Source organism: Dipodomys ordii, unplaced genomic scaffold (assembly GCF_000151885.1).
Source record: "Dipodomys ordii isolate 6190 unplaced genomic scaffold, Dord_2.0 Scaffold16, whole genome shotgun sequence".
NCBI classification, from domain to species: Eukaryota; Metazoa; Chordata; class Mammalia; order Rodentia; family Heteromyidae; genus Dipodomys; species Dipodomys ordii.
The window spans coordinates 19,680,604-19,692,046 of record NW_012267232.1 but is presented as its reverse complement, the minus strand read 5'-3'; positions in this window follow the sequence as shown (position 1 = coordinate 19,692,046).

The window sequence follows — 11,443 nt, the reverse complement described above, 5'->3', positions numbered from 1 at the left end:
CTGCAATGCTTGACAAGAAATGTACTCATTATCTTGCCCATGTAATTGTAACCCCTCTGTACAGTATGTTCACAATAAAAAATAAAAATTAAAAAAAAAAAGATTTGGAGCTAGCACCACCACCCTCTAAAAAAGAAAATATTTGTGAGACTACTGGTCCACATTTCAACAGAAAAATTTGGATGTGGGAACACAAGCCTATCATTCCAGGAATGTGGAAAGTGTAAATAGGAGGATTGCAACCTGGACTGACCCAGGCAAAAAGCCAAAGCTTATGTCACAAACAACCAGAGCAAAAGGGCTAGAAGTTTCAGTCAGTACTAGTGCACCTGTGTAGCAAGAACAAAGTTAGACAAAACAAAAGTAAAAATCACGGGCTGGGAAGGTGGCTAAGTGGTAGAATGCTTGTCTTGCATGCATGAGGCCCTGGGTTTCATTCCTCAGCACCACATAAGCAGAAAAAGCTGGAAGTGGTGCTATAGCTCAAGTGGTAGAGTGCTAGCCTTGAGCTGAAGAACTCAGGGACAGTGCCCAGGCCCAGAGTTCAGGCCCCATGACCGACAAAAAAAGAAAAATAGTAAAAATTTTCCATAGATGTAGTTGGGGAGTAAAGTGCCCTGCTGCTTCAAACACATTGATGTATAACTAGACATCAAGAATCAATAATTTTCTAAATTATTTTTTAAGATGGACCTGATACAAGATTTATAGGTGATTTATAGGTGAGCATGATTAAGGAGATGGGGGTAGGTATCTCACAGTAGAAGCCCTCATATGCAGGACTCACCACCTATCCAGGGAACCACAATTTGAGATCTGTTTGACTCCACAGAGTCAGTTATCATGTCTTCAAAGTCATCTGTACTTGACTTGGTATAGCCCAACTTCTCTCAGACGTGGGTCTTCTGCAGCAGGGAACTTGAACTTGGCACTCTGTAGAGCTTCAGTCACATGATCTTTCTTCTGCAGCTTAGTTCAGAGGGACAAAAACCACCTGGCCAAAGTGCCTTGTGCTTCCCAAAGTCTCCCCAAATACTTATCTGGAGCCTGTTAGCCTCAACACACCTGATAGGCGCAAATGGTTTGGAAAGGAGGGAGCCACCTTGGAATAGAAAGGCATCTTTGCCACCATCTTTATGTATTTCTACTTGGCACAAATAAGGTGGCCTCCAGGCCATCAGAGGAGAGCTTGCTCATATTCAGGACACTGAGTGGTCACAAAGTGGCCACTCAGCCACATATACTTTCTCCCACCCCCAGGTCATCAGTAACACCTTGAAGCAAGAAGCAAGAATTGGCACTGCCTGTTTCTACAATACCAGTAACAGAAAATCTCAACTGCCACTCTGTCTTCCTTCCATCTGGTTGCAAACTCATTATAAACCCAGCCCACTGTTTCAAACTTTCCAGCTAAAGAAACTCTCCCTTATCATGCAGGGCAACACTAATTCATTGTATGATAGTCACAACTATGCAGACTCCCAATTATCTGGGGGGGGGGTGTTGTGTGTGTGTGTGTGTGTGTGTTGTGTGTGCTGATACTAAGCTTGAACTCAGGCCTTTGCACTCTTGCTTGGCTTCCTCACTCAAGGCCAGTGCTCTATTATTTGTACCATACCACTACTTTTGGATTTTTGCTGGTTAATTGGAGGTAAAGTCTCATGGACTATCCTTCTCAGGCTGGCTTTGAACTGCAATCCTCAGGTCTCAACCTCCTGAGTAGCTAGGATTATAGGTGTGAGCCACTGACACTTGGCCAAGAATGCTGAATTTTCTACTTTTCAGAAAACCACTAAATCCAAACCATGTAAAAGTTCATTACGGTTAGCACTCTACCACTTGCACCACAGCCTCACATCCAACTTTTTTTTTGGTTGGTTGTGGGGTTTGAACTCTGGGCTTGGGTGTTGTCCCTGTGCTCTTCAGCTCAAGACAAGCACTCTACCACTTGAGCCACAGTGCCACTTCCAGCTTTCTAGTGGATTTTATTGGAGATAAGAATCTCACGTACTTTTCTGCCCAGGCTGGCTTTGAACTGTGATCCTCAGATCTCAGCCTCCTGAGTAGCTAAGATTACAGGTGTGAGCCACAGATGTCCGGCTCACATCCAACTTTTTTCATGTTTAATTGGAGATAAGAGTCTCGTGGACTTTCCTGCCTGGGTTGGCTCAGATCTCAGCCTCCTGAGTAGCTAGGATTACAGTGCCTCACCAAGTTTACATGTTCTAAGGCTTCATTCCAACTCTCTTCACACTCACTATTATCCACTATGTCCTTAGTTTTTGGTTATTTGTAAGTGTGGAAGACTTAGAATGAATCACTTCCTCTTGGGCACAGAAAGGATCTGCCAGATTCTCCCAAATACCACTTCCCAGCCTATGCAAACTTTACATTCCACCACCTTCTCCCATCCAGGTGAGGGTCTGTGTTGATGCTGCTGGACTTGCAAGCTGCTCTGGTTTACATGTACTCACTGTGGTGACCTGGAGGTGATGGGAGCTTAAAGCTTAGTATAAAGTGGTTGGGTCACGGGAATGGGCTGCCTTTGGAAGTGATCAGTGCACTTCTTGAGGGATTCCAGTTAGCCCTGCCCTCAAGAGCGAATTACTATTTAAAAACCAGCAAGTCTGCCCTGACTCTCTGACTTCTAAGCTCATCACATAGTCTCTTCCACATGCACATATTCACCATTGTGATTTCACCTCCCATGAGGCCCTCACCAGGTGCTAGATGTGGCTACCTGGAACTCCAAAGATCTAATCTCATTCCTTTCTCAATGATCCAGCTGTGAGCAGTTTGTTATAGCTGCAGAAGATGGATGAAGATACAAGTAAGTGAAGATTCTGTAGAAGGAACTACATCTACTTATGGTGCAGCTTTCTTTCAAGTTAGATACATTGTCCTGTTCCAATAGCATCACCACCCAGGCAGGGATTCTTCTGCACCTGGGCCTTAAAAGGCAGGCACAACTGCTGTCTCAATGTGATCACATGACTCCAATACGTGAAAGCTATTCAAAAGACAGGGCTCAAATGTATTTGAAATCTAGCCTGAACCTGATGGTAAATCATGTCATACAAAAAATTACCTAAAATCTTTTATTTGTTCCTCCATTCTTTAGTTCAAATTTCTCTTTCCTTTCTATCTTTCCCCCTTTCTTCCTATCTTTCCTCCTTCTCTTTCTCCATCTTCCCCTTGTTCCCTTCTTCCTTCCTTCTTTTTTTTCTTTCTCCTTTGTTTCCCAGGATCTCATACATGGACATACTCTATCGCTTGAGCCATGCCCTTCCACATACATATCTTTTATTTGTATTTTTCTTGTGAGTCAGGGTTTCCCTATGGAGTCCCACTCGCTTTGAGCTCCTTCTTCTACCTCTGCAGTATCTAGAATTACAGGCATATCCAGCATGCCCAGCTTGTTTTTTGACACTTGTTCTTTGATAATAACAGACAGTCACACATCACAGAACCCATGTTTGCAAGTTTTGTGGTACGTGGCCATTTGATGACCTTTAACAGGTTTCTTTGAGGCAAAAACACTCCTAAAAAAGCTAGACATGTGTCTCTAATTCCTGTTTTAGACATGTTATAAATTTGCAAATTTATTTCCCAGTGGATTCAATCTGCCATCCCTAAATCTTTAGGGAGAATTAACAGGAATGAAGCTGAAATTGTGGTAATTTATTCAATTTTATCACTTCTACTGATCCTATAAAAAGACTCCATCTGTCAAATTATCTTTTCTTTAAAAAAAACAATTTTCATCATTTTCTTTATATGGGTATGTTGAAAACGAATAGTTCAAGTATCTGTGTCATGAAAACTAGGTGTTCCAATAAAACCTGTTCCTTTTTTTTTTTAAATGATCTATTCCTTAGCCTTTTTCAAGAGGAAAACTTCAGCTTCTATCATGTGTTTATAATTCCCTCATACAGCATGGGATTTATTGCTCTGTGTGTGAGTGTGTGTGTGTGTGTGTGTGTGTGCCCGTGTGTGCACGCGTGTGTTTGCATACTAATACTATGGTTTGAAATCAGGGCCTTGAGCTCTTGCTTGGCTTTTTCTGTTCAAGGCTAGCACTCTATCATTTGAGGCACAATTCCACTTCTGGCTTTGGGGCGGTTAATTGTAGATAAAAAGTCTCGTGTATTTTTCTTCCTGAATTGGCTTTGAACCTCAGCCTCCTGAATAAGTAGGATTAGGTGGGAGCCAGTACTATCTCCACATATATTTTCAACCTTGTTTCTGTATTCACAGGCTGTGGGAATGCCCATGTGCCTGGTAGCTGGGCTCCCAGAGAAAGCCACCCCTCCTGTGAGTTCTCTGTGCTGTAATCTTCTTTGCACTAATTTTTCCTTAGGTCTCTTATTCAAGGCCTCATCTAGGATTGGGTGACAAAAATATAAGACACTATTAAACACTCTATTAAATATAAGTAAGCAATATATATTTTTTTCACTAGCTGTCCCCTGTGAATTTGTTTTTAACAATACTGGAGATTGAACTCAGAGCCTCACACTTGTAAGACAGGTGTTCTACCATTTGGTCCATACCTCTAGCCCTTTTACAGTAGTAGTTATTTTCAGGGAAGGGGGCAGGTCTCACTTTAAATGCCTGCCAGTCTGAGCTGCAGTCTTCCTACTTGTGCTTTCCCAGGCCCCTGAGAATGACAGAAGCACAGCCATTGGCTGCCATGGAGTCTCATGAAATTTTATGACCAGGTGGTCCTCAAACTGAGGTCTCCAAGTCTGCCTTTCAAATAGCTAGGATGACAGGCTTGAGCCACCATACCCAGCTATATTCCATATTTTTATTTGCGTAATCTGGGAACCCTATTCCTAAATTTTCTTTCTCTCATACCTAACTTTTTCTCACTGTTAAAAATGGAGGTCATTGGCAGGAACTTCTACTTCCTAACATCCTGGTTACCAATTTACAAACCGGAAATCATCCCCTTACCTGTCACTTCCATTCCTGTTACTGGCCTGCTAAGACCAGCCTCTATGTAGTAAAGAATAGCTTGCTCACTGGCTGTGTTAAATGTCCTGACTGAGAAAATGCAGAGCTGTACCCTGAAAGATGCTTCAAAGCCCAGCACTTGGTGGATGGATGCACTTAGTGGAAGCCAAAAGCCAGTCTATGGAAAATGGCTGAAAGTTACAGCTCATATAAAAGAGATCATTTTCTAAGAGTTAACAACAAGCTTTTTGTTGGCAGTACTTGGGTTTGAACTCAGGGTCTTATACTTGTAAGGCAGACACTCTACCACTTGAGCCATGTCCCAACCATTTTTTTGCTTTCATTATTTTAGTCATTTTGCTTTTAGTTATTTTTCAGGTAAGGTCTCCCATTTTTATCTGGACCAGTCTGGATCTATTTAAGCTTCTTGGTGCATTACCCCACGCAATTTATTAGTTGAGATGGAGGTCTCAATAACTTGTTGCCTCAACTGGTCTGACTGTAATACTCTCAATCGCTGATCTTCAGCCTTCCTAATTACATTTCCACATATATACATTGACTATTACAACTGAATTTGCCCACCCTTCCTTTCTCCATGCTACACGCATTATTTTGCATTCTTTTTCTTTTATGGGAGGTACTGCTGTTTGAATTTAAGGCCCTCACACTTACTACATTTGTGCTCTACCACTTAAGCTACATCTCCATGCTGATGAGTCTGGAGATATGTTGGAAACTAGTCTCTCTTGCTGGCTTTAACCTTCCATCCTCCAGATCTCAGCTGAGTAATTAGGATTACAGGTGTGAACCAACAGCACCTGTGTTTTTCTTAGAATGGAGCTCTACCATTGTGTGGACTTCAAGGTCCCATCCAAACCAGAACTTCCTCCCTCCCTCATACCCCAGAGGATGAACAGCACAGGAAGCACATTCTCAGTCATCATTTGTCCAGGTGAAAAGTATAGAGGGGCCATACCAAATGCAAAGGTGATTTCTAGGTCAAAGAGCTAGAAAATCTCTCAGGGAAAGCCAGATGTGAACTTGATAAAATCCAGAGGCAAATTGAATTTGATACATTCTAGAAAGGATAAATCAGTTTCATTTTGAGATAAACAGCCCTTCTTCCTTTGCTCTGTCCTCATGAAACATTCCTCAAGATGCTGTTCTTTGCTCTTCCTTCCTTTATCATTTAAAAAGTAATCATGCCAGGCACCTGTGGCTCATAACCTGTAATCCTAGCTATTCAGGAGATTTCAATCTGAGGAAGCCAGCCTGGGCAGAAAAGTACATGAGACTTACCTCCAATTAACCAGCAAAAAGCCAGACATGGAGGTATGGCTCAGGTGGTAGAATACCTACCTTGAGGGAAAAAGCTAAGGGACAGCACCAAGGCCCTGAGTTCAAGCCCCAATATCAGGGTTCACACATACACACACACATACAAACTTCTCCTTACTTACATAGTATACTCATCTCTCAGAATATAATGATTGTCAGCTCTATTTGTAGGACTCACCCCTCTGTCCCATAGAAGTGTCTCTTGTCAGGAGGTCCGGCATTCATTTTGTGTTCTTGTCTCTCTGTCCCCCAGTGGTGGGGTCATGAACGAAGTTAGGTCATAGTTGAATCAGAGTTTTCCTTCTCTGTGAGAGAGTCAGGAGAGAAGAGGAAAGGTCCATTGTCTTGTCTTCTTTTGAACACTCTGGCCATGTGTTAAGGTTGAACTGTAAGGTGAGTTTCCTCAGGAAAGAATGGAAGACGCACAGGGTAGAGTAAGAGAAGATGGCCCACGTATGGAAAACAACACAGGAGCCTACAGCTAAAAAAGAGGCCTGGCATTGCAGGTCTTCATGTCAGAATCCCCTCACCCCTGCAAGAAGCCATAGGAAATAGTTCTGTATCCTCATAACAAATTTCACCTTTGAGTTTAAGGGAGCAGGAACTGATTTCTGATGCTTGAAACCAGAAAAGCACTTCTGTTAACATTGCTAAGTTGTAGCAAACTCAGGCAAGTCAGCCTAAAAACATGATGAAATCAAACAAGAACTGCACAATTAGCACTCGTTGGGAGGTATCTGAGAATTTTTTCCTAAGTAGAACTTTGGGAGTTTCAATTTGATTCCAGAAACTACATTATTAAGTATCATAGCAGCTTTAGAACAGTCATTTGGATACCAGTCCAGCTGGGTTTTTTTTTATGGATATATAACGATGTAGATTCGATTTCTCTATAGGAGATTTAGATTAGTTCATATTTCCTATGAGCTATAAATTGATAAAAATTTGTTCTTCTGGGCTCTACTAATAATAATTATGAGATTTTTTTCTAACATGGCATATTAGGCTATCTGGAAATAAAGCCTTCATTTAAAATGTTACCAAGTGACTTTACTGCCTTCAGGATTATAATTTTCTAAAATGACTGCTTCTGAAATAACTTAAGAATGTAAAGAAAAATTTCTAGAAGTAGAAAATACATAGGAAACTAGTTCATTTCCAGAGGCTTAGGGGAAAGAGAAACTTTAAGAATTCTTTTTATAAGCTACTAGTGTACTTATTACATTATCTAAAAATTGTAAGCTCACTAAATGTTAATTGAATAAATTTCAGGTTTCTATGTTGCTATAAGCCTGTAATCCTAGCTATACTATATTAACTAGAGGATTGCAGCTCAAGGCCAGCTTGAGCAGAAAACTCCAAAAGACTCCACCTATAAAATAAGCAGCAAAAAGCTTGCCTGAAGGCATGGCTTGAAGGTAGAACACCAACCAAGAGCAAGCTAAGCAAGTGCAACATCCTGATTTCAAGCCCTGGTACTAACAAAAAAACAACTATAACAAAAAAGATGATATAATTTTGCAGTTGTTAATATGGAAATTTATTTTATATGCATTCAATATATCCAATGGGGGTAAGACTGTTTATAAAACCAAAGGTGCCTTTTCCACTTCTGTAAAATAAATATATGAATCTGAAAATCTAAATGGTGAAGTCACCTTTTCATAATTATTATTTGTGACAATATATTTGACAAAGAAATTTGACTTTCTTTGAATGATTGAAATATAGACATCTTTGGGTGATGAGCTATTTCAATTTCTGTATTATCTTTTTGTATAATCTGTGGGTCTTTTTATCAGTTATGCTAGAGATCAAATCCATGGTAGGTGAGGGCTCTGACCACTGAGCTATACTTCTAGCGCTTATGTGATATTTTTCAAACAATGCTCATATATTATTTCAACTGGCATTTTCATAAAAAATCTCTTTACTTCTGAAAGGTAGATTCAGAGAGTTTTAATATAGCAACATCTCCCTACCTCTAATGAGAGTCTATCCCAGAGATTTCTGGCAGAGGGCCACATATAATTAATAAGGCAACTCACTACTTTTCAAGTAAACAACATAATTCTGTTGGCAGAATCCCAGTTATGAAGTCAATAGAGTATGAAGACCTACAGAATACTTTGGGGGTATTTTGGTGTACAATGGTACACCCGAAGGATATATGGACACTCATGCCAAAGTGCTGAGATGAAGAGAATAATTTGTGTGTGTGTGTGTGTGTGTGTGTGTGGTGTGTTTGTTTCTTTGTGCCAGTAGTGGGGCTTGAACTCAGAGCCTGGATGCTATCCCTTCTCTTTTACACCTGAGGTTGGTGCTCTACCACTTGAGCCACTTGATTAATTGGAGAGGAAAATCTCACAGAATTCCCTTCCCAAGCTAGCATTGAACCTTGAACCTCTGATCTCAGCCTCCTGAGTAACCAGGATACAGGTGTGTATGACTGGCTAAGAATGTGTATGTTCGATTTTTTTTATTGATTTTTTTATTTTTATTGTCAAAATGATGTACAGAGGGGTTACAGTTACGTAAGTAAGGTAATGAGTACATTTCTTGTCAAACTTGTTAACCCTTCCCTCAATTTTCTCCTACTTTCCCTCCCTCTCCACCCCCAAGTTGTACAATTCATTTCTAATATATTGTCTTGTATAATTGCTGTTGCATTGATTCTCCCCTCGTTCTTTGTCTCACCATTCTGTTGTTCTCATTCCCTTCCCTAATTCAAATAAACATATATACAATACCAGTGTACCAAAATCAAATACAGTGACCACAGAGGATATACAATAGGGGGGAGAACATACAAAAGAAACAAAAAAAATCACATAGTATATAGAACAATAAAGAGCAACCTCTTTTGTCCATGTCTTGGAGTTCATTTCCCTTAGCATTATTTTATATGTTCCTATGTACATAGCTATTGAGCTACTCTGCTCATTTGCTAAGATTATCCTAGATGTATACTATTATTGCAAATAAGGGAAACCATGGGACCTATGTTTCTTTGGGTCTGGCTTATTTCACGTAATATGATTTTTTCCCATTTCCTTACAAAGGAATGGAAAGGGTTTGCAGAGGAAGATGAGAAGGGAGAGGACACTTTGTGAAAAGCATGGGGAGAGGCTAGATGTCTACCTAAAGGCCTATAGGGCTTTTCTGTTTTGTTGTGTTTTATCCTGTAATATGATTACCTTTGCTTCACATTTGTGTGTGGGCATGTGTGTGTGTGTGTGTGAAAATCAAAGTTGAGGATGGTTTTTTGTTTTGTTTTTGTGCTAGAATTGGGTCTTGAATTGAGGATCTTGTACTCTGTTTGGGCTTTTTCACCCAAGACTGGCACTCTACCACAACTCCATTTCCAGCTTTTTTCTGGTTAATTGGAGAGAGAAGAGCAGTCTCACAGACTTTCTTGCCCAGGCTGACTTTGAACCTCAATCTCAGATCTTAGCCTCCTGAGTAACTAAGGTTATAGGCATGAGCCACAGGCGCTTGGCTAGGACGTAGATTTTTGTTTGTTTTCCAAATCTGAATTGCTGTGCAAAACAATGAAAAGCTAGCACCTGCAGTCAGCATTAACCACAAGAAAACAACTTGTCAAACTTTGGAGGCTAGCTCTGACAGCCACTGGGTAGAAGGAAGAGGGCAAGTCAATGTTATTGAGATGTCTACAGACAGGGGCCCCAGGTGACCTATGGGCTACAGAAGGCAGATCCTCCATCTCACAGTTCTGTTTTCTGGTATTACAATCTGCCTCTGTACAGCTCCATTCTTCAGCCCTACAACATAGGGTTCCTTTAATCCTTGTTCCAAATGAAAGATAAAAGAAGCGTGATACCTTTGAAATATGCAACCACAGTCATTTCTATTCCCCATGAGTGGTGGTGACCTATGACCCCTCTCTCTCCAAATCAATGCATTCCCCCCCCCCCCCCGCACTTGAAGGAACGCTGCATACCTAACTAGAAGGGAGTCATCACTCAGCTTAAACTGTCAAACTCGATTTCTTCAGCTCACAGCAAGAGGATTCCAGGCTTTATTAAGAGAAGAAAAGTTTTACCTAAATCCACAGAGTTCATCTTTTCAACATTTTAAGAGCAATACTGGTGAGTCTGAGCACAGAGCTTACTGGAAGGATGTAGTTTGCCTATGGCATGCTGGTACTTAAAAAGTCAGGAAGTGTGTGGTCACTGGTAGTGCTAAGGACAAATTTTTTTGTTTGGGTTTTCTGTACCAGTACTGGTGCTTGAACTCAGGGCCTGCCTGGGCCCTGACCCTTAGCTTTTTTACTCAAGGATGGTGTTCTACCACCTGAGCCACAGCTCCACTTTCAGCTTTTTGGTAGTTAATTGGAGATAAAAGTCTCACAGACTTCCCTGCCTAGGCTGGCTTTAACCCAGGATCCTCAGATCTCAACCTCCTGAGTAACCTGGATTACAGGTGGAGCCACTAGCATGCTGATAGGACAAAGGTTTTGAGATCATCAACTTCAACCTCCAGGTGTGTGCTTTCCTAAAGTTCTCTACCTCTAGAACTTGTGTAATTTGCTGCTGCTCCTTTCCTAATCCCATCTACCTTTTCTAGTGATTTCCTATTCCTAGTTTACAAAAGAAAGTCATACCTCTTACCATCCCAAATCCTAAAATAGTACTTGTCCCCAAGAGACAAAATCTCTGAGGGGTTTGTGTGACTTGGTAGGATGGCCAGATAAGCTCAAAAATACTCTTTCATACAGGCTGTGGAGACAGATACCTCATTTGCCTCATTTGTGAATTGGGGTTTTTCTATAGGGGGTAGGGGTGACTGCTTTTTTTTGAGATTTCAACTCAGGGCCTTATACTGGTTAGGCAGATGCTCATGTGGCTAAGAAATACCTCTACTTTGTGTGTGTGTGTGTGTGTGTGTGTGTGTGTGTTGTTGTTGTTGTTGTTGTTTGTTGATTGTTAGCCTGTTTCAGGGCTTTAACTCAGTGCCTTGAGCTCTACCTCAGGTTGTTTATTATAGTTGCCACTCTCTCAGTTGAGCCCACACCAGCAGCCCAACTTATTGTTAGTTAAGTAGAGATGGAATCTCTCAGACTTTTCTGCCTGGACTAGCTTCAAACCATGACTCTTCCAATCTCAGACTCTTTCTTTTTTTT